Below are 8,644 nucleotides of genomic sequence, written 5' to 3' on the forward strand. Positions count from 1 at the left end.
CTGGGAGTAAATACATCTGTTGATGGTAGAATATAATAACATATAAATCACAAAGCAGGTGGAGCAATGAAGGTAACAAAGAGAAAACAAAAAGGTTGGGTATTTGCAAGAGGTGTTGAGCCAACTTTACTTTATGAAAGGGAAGTGTGGACGTTGAATGTAAACGAGAGAGAATGTGAAAGCTGTCTGGCTAAGATATTTCTATAATATAATGTTTTAGGAGTTAGAAGGGATGAAAGGACAAGAGATCTAGAGATCTGACAATGTGGTGAAAAGATTGCTACCGGAGGGGTTCATGAGGTGGTTTGGTCATGTAGAGAGGACAGGCTGTGAGAGGTCGACTGAAAGTATCATGTGTAAGTTTAGAATAGAGAGACTCTGAGAAGCGTTTGTTTTAATACCCAGGCAGCGAAAAGTGCCTGCAAGATAAGAGGTGAGTGGCACAATGTGTATATGCTTGATGTCAGCCTTTTGTTGAAGTGATTTCAAAATGCATGAAGTAATCATTCAACTGCTGTTGTCTTTAAAAGCGTAAAGTCAGCCTTTAGTTAACCTTGGATACTCTCTCTCTCTCTCTCTTTTACACAGTCACTCAGTATTACATAATAATTATCACAAAATATTTATATGATAATATTACTTTTCACCGTTTCTGTTTCAAGTTAAAAAACTACATTAATAATAACAAATTTGTTTTGCCTTTTTTTAACTGTTCAGTCAAATAATATATTTTATATTTGTTTGGTTCCTAGGCAATACAGCAGAAAGCTAATGTCAAATGCCAATAAAAAGCATATGCATTAATACAGTCAGGTACATGTAAATACACATCATATGCACACATTAATTATGTACCGTATGGGTTTATATATGAGGTGTATTATATATATATATATATATATATATATATATATATATATATATATATATATATATATATATATATATATATATATATATATATATATATATATATATATATATGGAGTGTGTGTGTGTGTGTATGTTGTTGTGCCTATATATTTTTCGTTCCTGTAATGTTTGTTATTATGACTCCTGATTATGTTTTCAACACACCTTATTAAAAGTATTTACTGTCCATCCTTAATTTTTGATAGCCGCTGTTGAGTCCTCAACGGCAATTAGAACGCATGATGGGTGTTACCCTCCAATGGTGTGCCAGTGCTCCCATGGTGACTAGACTAGTATTATCAAAGAAATATTTTTCTAGCCTGGTCTTGTAGCCGGGTATTGTATCGTAATGATAACACTATGACACGTGATAGAGTATAATGGACTCAAAGATAAGAGGGCATTTTCCCTTATCTTCAGCGAAGCTGAACCCAGTTTTTCCTACGTCAAAACTGCAAGAAGTGACTATTGCGCATGCGCGTCTGCCATCTTGTTTACGACCGGGCAAAAAGACCAGTTCCATTACTCTCTGGTGGTCAATGTAGGATTATCCCTTGCCCAAGTCCCATGCCTTTTTTCAGGGAAGTGGGAGGGTTTTGAGGACAACAGCGACTACCAAAAATAGGTTATTCCTACGTCAAAACCTGTTTTTTGATAGCCTAGTCGCTGTCTCATCCTCAAAGGAGCTTTACCAAAGAAATTGACAGGTGACAAAAGGCTTAAGCTCTTAAAATTTAAATTCCAAACAACCCAAAGAAAAAACATTTATGGTCCAAGGTCAAGCCACAAGTTTCAAGCCCCATTCCGTATTCTAAAAAACCTTTTACGGTTTTGGAAACAAGAAATGAGAAACTAAACAAGAACTTGCATTTTTATGGTGAAGTTCTGTAGTGACTTACCTAAGTATGCTGGGTGTGGTTGTAGTCATGGCAGTAATGTTTTAAGAACACTGTCTCTGATGCCCACCCTGTACTTTCAGAGACTTCTTCAAAGGAGACATTTCTGAAGAAAGCCAATGATGTACTTACTTTCCTTATGTCATGTGACCTGGGAAAGGAGTGTGGGTTTGCTTTTTTGATTAGGGACACTAAAATTATTCTTAGCCTTTGTAGAGAGAGTGGTTTATTCGTGCTAGGGTGTAGGAAAATCGGACCTTCTGGGATGTTTGCCGTGACCTCTTGGTAACCCTTAAGTGCTTGAACTGGGCATAATGTTTTGTCTGCTAAATTAAGTTTCCTTATAAGAATAGATTTCCTTTTTATAGGATCCTCATTCTTGGCCAGGAATGATGGGCCTCGGGACAATAATAAATGATTATCAACAGTTGGTGTGATATATCGTCCCCGTCGAAGAGAGCCCAGTTCACTAATACGGGCCCCTGAAGCTAATGCAATTAGGAAGATCGCCTTTTGTAGTTTGTGAGTAGCGGTTGTATTGGGTCCACTGAACTGAGGAGTAGATAGAAGTCCAAGTATCTTGTTCAGGGACCAAGTAATTGGGAGTCTTTCGGGAGCAGGTCTTTGTAGAGCAAAAGACCGTAGAAGGGAAGTAACGACTATTATGCTGGAGTCAATCCTGAATCCATAAAGCAAGGGCTCTGATAATGCTGTCTTGTATGACATGATTGTTGTAACCGCAAGGCGTTTGTCTTCAGAAAGATATATCATAAAATTTAAGTGTTTCTATAGAAATTTCAACTGGGCTCTCAGTATGGATATAATCTAACCATATCTTCCATACGGACTGGTATTGTCGGATAGATGACGTCCGTAACTTTTGCACTAGGTACCTAGCAATGTTGGGTAAGTAGTTTTCACGGTAGATAATGTTTAAAAAATCCACACGTGAAGGTCTCGGCTCAGAAAGGAGGATGTGTAAATAATTTTCCCTCCTACTTTCTGGGATAGCACAGCGGACGACAGTGGAATTGATCTTTTCGCCCGCTGTTGAAGTGATAGGAACCAATGTCTGTTTGGCCAATTTGGGGCTATTAAGTAAGCTGTTCCTTTGAAGGTTAGAGTTTGCTCAAAACCTTGAAATCTGGGACAATGGCGGAAAAAGATATATCCTTCCAGTTGTTCCAGTCTTGTAGGAAGGCATCTCTTGCTATTGCTTGATTGTCCAAGTTCGGAGATACATATACTGGAAGTTTGTGGTTCTCGTATGTGGCGAACAGGTCCACTTCCGGTTGTGGAAGCATGTTGGCTATTGTTTGGAAAGAGTGGTTGTCCAACATCCACTCCGTTGAGGCCGTCGTTTTCCTCGATAGAGAGTCTGCTATTACATTGAGAGACTCTGTGAGGTGAATTGCAGACATGTGCCACTTCTTTACTTGTGCCATTCGAAGAATGGCAAGCATTACCATGTTGAGAGGAGGTGAACGTGATCCCGACCTCTTGATGCAGGACATTGCAGTCGTGTTGTCTAGAACCAACAGAATGTGTGTCTCTTCTGGAGGTTTGAGTTTTTTGAGAGACAAAAACGCAGCCATCAGTTCCAGGAAATTGATATGACATTTCCTCAGAGAAACTGACCACCTCCCTGCCACCTGACGATCCTCTCAATGTCCTCCTCAACCTGTCAGTGAGGCATCTGTGTGTTTGTCACTCTTACAGATGGAGGAGTCAGGATGACCTGTTTCGCCAGAGATTCCTTCCGGTCCCAAGGCCGCAGTATCTCCCGACTTTTTGATTCTTTTGGTGAGATCTGTCTCGCAGCTTTTGTCTTGCGTGCGACAGCCAAAATTTGTTCACGTTTTTCAATTGCAATCTGAGTATTGGATCTATTATGGATGCAAATTGCAGTAGACCCATCATGCGTTCTAATTGCCGTTGAGGACTCAACAGCGACTACCAAAAATAGGTTTTTCCTACGTCAAAACCTGTTTTTTCATTTACCTGGCCTTTTTCTATATGTAGTATGTACTAAATTTACTTGATTTAAATTGATTTAAATTAATTACTTTGCCTCCTGTGTCTTTCATACAGTTATCTATTCATTCTTTTTATATATATATATATATATATATATATATATATATATATATATATATATATATATATTCTGTCTTTCATTCAGTTATCCATTCATTATATATATATATATATATATATATATATATATATATATATATATATATATATATATATATATATATATATATACGTATATATATATATATATATATATATATATATATATACATGTATATAATACATACTATATATGTATAAATATATATATATATATATATATATATATATATATATATATATATATATATATATATATATATATATATATATATATATATATAGTGTGTATGTGTGTGTATGTGCATGTGTTTATGTTCATGTACTACTTGTATGTATTAATATATTTCTGACATATTGGAATCCAAAAAGACGTATTAGATTTTTACTGGCTTAATGTTGTAAACTTAATTTTCCACCCTACGGAACAGGTCAGACATTACACTTAGAATTTCCCGAATCCAATTTTAGAAAATAAATTCTTGTTCAATACTTGAGAATTATTATTATTATTATTATTATTATTATTATTATTATTATTATTATTATTATTATTATTATTATTATTATTATTAAGTTCTCATAACCAAGACTGTCATTTCTAGCTGAAGAAGGGAGCTGAGCAGACTCTCGAAAGCTCCTGGAATTCATTTTAATTGTAAATACAGCACTTTACATAAATGTGGATTTTGGATTTTATTACTATTATTATTATTATTATTATTATTTGTTGCTCTTCATAAAGTATTTATGTTCCTGCGGAGTAACTAGAACTTCATACTTACGATGAATTAAATGTTTGTATGAAAAAGCAAAGCAAACAGTAATTCTAACCACAGGTATAATGAAATGTTGAGGTCATTCAGCGCGGAAAGGAAAATTGCGAGTAAAAAGACTTGAAAGGTGTAACAGGAGGAAAATATCGCAATTGCTTTATAGAACAATTGTTAGGAGAGGGTTAAGGAAAGTAAGATGAAAAAAAATATGAGAAAATGAACGGAGGTACAGCGAAAGGAATGATAGGGGTTGCAGCTAGGGGCCGAAGGGACGCCGCAAAGAACCTTAAGTCATGCCTTACAGTGCACGGTGTTGTGAGGTGCGCTAAGGGCGCTATACCCTCCTACGGGGTCAGACCACAGGTTAAAATAAGCGACAATAGAATGAAATGCAACAAAAATCGGATAACGTTAACAAGGAGAAATGTGTAAACACTTGTGTTTTTTAATAAGGTTTTATTTTCAGACAAGTGTGTTGTTTACGTAAGATAAGATATCGTTTTTACTCGTGGGAACAAGGTGCTGTACTTTAACCAGCTGTTTTAGGGATAAATGCTGCCTAATGTCTCTTATCTAACATTTGCTCATGCGCTGGATTTGTTAACTAGAGAAACGTGCATTCCTCGTGGTTAGAAACATTTGTTAAAATATAGAAAAAAGTTTTATAAAGCTCAAAATGTTCAATTTTTATTTTGGACTTTTGTTGAAGAGCGTATCCTCAGATTAGAACTGATAATTGATAATTTTACAATTTACTTACTTTTTTCTGTTCATTAATTTTATTTATTTTTTCTTTTTTAATAAGTGATCTCTACCTTCTGTTATGTATTTCTAATGAACACTGTAATATTCTTTGGAGGCTTGTTCTATATGATTGTGGATCATCTTCTGAATAATAATAATAATAATAATGATAATAATAATAATAATAATAATAATAATAATAATAATAATAATAATAATATTCTTTGGAAGCTTGAATTTCAAGTCAATGGCCCCTGTGGTGGGCTTGTTCCGTATGAATATGGTTCATCTTCTGAATAATAATAATAATAATAATAATAATAATAATAATAATAATAATAATAATAATAATAATAATAATAATAATGTTCTTTGGAAGCTTGAATTTCATGTCAATGGCCCCTGTCGGCGTGTTCTATGTGAATAGGATTCATCTTCTGAATAATAATAATAATAATAATAATAATAATAATAATAATAATAATAATAATAATAATAATAATAATAATAATAATAATAATAATAGATAAATACAGAAAAGGACCAAAGATAGCCTTGTATAATTCCGAGGGTTGAATGACAGAGCGATGGTAAAAGTGTGGGCACAAAAAGGTCGAAGAAAACTCAGGGCTTTGGGAAGATTGAGTAAATGTGAATGTTCACAGAAAATTTCGTAGAGAACTATCTGATGTTATCTCATGTTATCTAATCCGTTTCCCAAGAAAAGCGTCATCATTTGCGATAAGCTTTTTTGAAGAACACTGACTTGTAAAAGTCCTACTGAAGAGGACTTTGTCTTGATGGTGTCGCTGATGTTGGTAATGTGGTAATTCCGAGGTAAATGAAAATTGCTTTGTTTTTTGTCGTTCATTTCAAGGCTGCGTCACATTTTATTTATTTGTTTGTTTTGTTTTATCGATCTTTTTTCTGATACTGATGTGAAGCGTAGATGAATGCATTAGTGGATCCAGAAAAATTTCATTGGGGCCCACCAATTTATATATATATATATATATATATATATATATATATATATATATATATATATATATATATATATATATTAAAATTATTTTCTTTTTTCTCAAAATTTTATTATTTCTATAATAGATTTTATATTTTTCCCCCATTTTTATATTTCTCATTTATGTCATTATTATCTGAATCGTCAATATCATTATGTCATTATTTTTCATGGGGGGCCACGTGCCCAGGTGCCCCCGAATCCGCTAGTGTGTAAATATACCGATTTGAACGGTTTTCCGTGAGGATGTAGTGCCGTCAGTGCACCTCATGTGGTGCATTGTAGGCATTACTTAAGGTTTTTCTTGCAGCGTCCCATCCTTAGGCCCCTAGCTGCAACTCCTTTCATTCCTTTTACTGTACCCCCGTTCATATTCTCTTTCTTCCATCCTACTTTCCTCAACCCTCTCCTAACAATCGTTTTATAGTGCAGCTATGAGGTTTTCCTCTTGTTACACCTTTCAAAAACCTTCTGTCAATTTCCTTTCCAGCACTGAATGACCTCATAGGTCCCAGTGCTTGGCATTTGGCCTAAATTTTGTGCTCCATTCCATTCCTTTCCTTTCCTGTTATGTACGTCTATAACCTAGATGTTGTGACGCCAGTTGGAACCACCGTAAATCAATCAATCCTCAATGGAAGAGCCTAATAGACCGGTGAATCCACGGAGAAATTGAAATAAATTTCCACAGAGAGGAATATCCGTATGTTGCAAAATGAAGTCAGTTAACGCCAAGAGAAAATTGATGTACTCACTTCACATGCAACTTGTTTTTGATAAATTTTACGAAGCTGATATATCGGTATGTTGCAAAATGAAATCAGTTACTTCCAAGAGAAAACTATGCACTCGCATCACATGCAACTTGTTTTTGATAAATTTTACGAAGCTGATATATCGGTATGTTGCAAAATGAAATCAGTTACTTCCAAGAGAAAACTATGCACTCGCGTCACACGCAACTTGTTTTTGATAAATTTTACGAAGCTGATATATCTGTATGTTGCAAAATGAAATCAGTTACTTCCAAGAGAAAACTATGCACTTGCGTCACATGCAACTTGTTTTTGATAAATTTTACGAAGCTGATATATCTGTATTTTGCAAAATGAAATCAGTTACTTCCAAGAGAAAACTATGCACTTGCGTCACATGCAACTTGTTTTTGATAAATTTTACGAAAACTGATATATCTGTATGTTGCAAATGAAATCAGTTACTTCAAGAGAAAACTATGCACTTGCGTCACATGCAACTTGTTTTGATAAATTTTGCGAAACTGATATATCGGTATGTTGCAAAATGAAATCAGTTACTTCAAGAGAAAAACTATGCACTCGCATCACATGCAACTTGTTTTTGATAAATTTTGCGAAACTGATATATCGGTATGTTGCAAAATGAAATCAGTTACTTCCAAGAGAAAACTATGCACTCGCATCACATGCAACTTGTTTTTGATAAATTTTGCGAAACTGATATATCGGTATGTTGCAAAATGAAATCAGTTACTTCCAAGAGAAAACTATGCACTCGCATCACATGCAACTTGTTTTTGATAAATTTTGCGAAACTGATATATCGGTATGTTGCAAAATGAAATCAGTTACTTCCAAGAGAAAACTATGCACTCGCACCACATGCAACTTGTTTTTGATAAATTTTGCGAAACTGATATATCGGTATGTTGCAAAATGAAATCAGTTACTTCAAGAGAAAACTATGCACTCGCATCACATGCAACTTGTTTTTGATAAATTTTGCGAAACTGATATATCTGTATGTTGCAAAATGAAATCAGTTACTTCCAAGAGAAAACTATGCACTTGCGTCACATGCAACTTGTTTTTGATAAATTCTACGAACCTGGTATATCGGAATGTTGCAAATCAAATCAGTTTAACACCATGAGAAAATTGATATACTCACGTCACATGCTAAATGTTTTCGGTAAATTGTTAAGAAACTGATATATCGGTAGCCTATGCTGCAAAATGAAATCAGTTCCTTCCCGGAGAAAATAATATACTCGCATCACATGCAAATTGTTTTTGATAAACCGTTAAGAAACTGATATATCGGTATGTTGCAAAATGAAATCAGTTAACACCAAGAGAAAACGATATACTCACGTCACATGCAAATTGTTTTTTGAT

This window comes from Macrobrachium rosenbergii, chromosome 39, assembly GCF_040412425.1.
Source record: "Macrobrachium rosenbergii isolate ZJJX-2024 chromosome 39, ASM4041242v1, whole genome shotgun sequence".
Lineage (NCBI taxonomy): Eukaryota > Metazoa > Arthropoda > Malacostraca > Decapoda > Palaemonidae > Macrobrachium > Macrobrachium rosenbergii.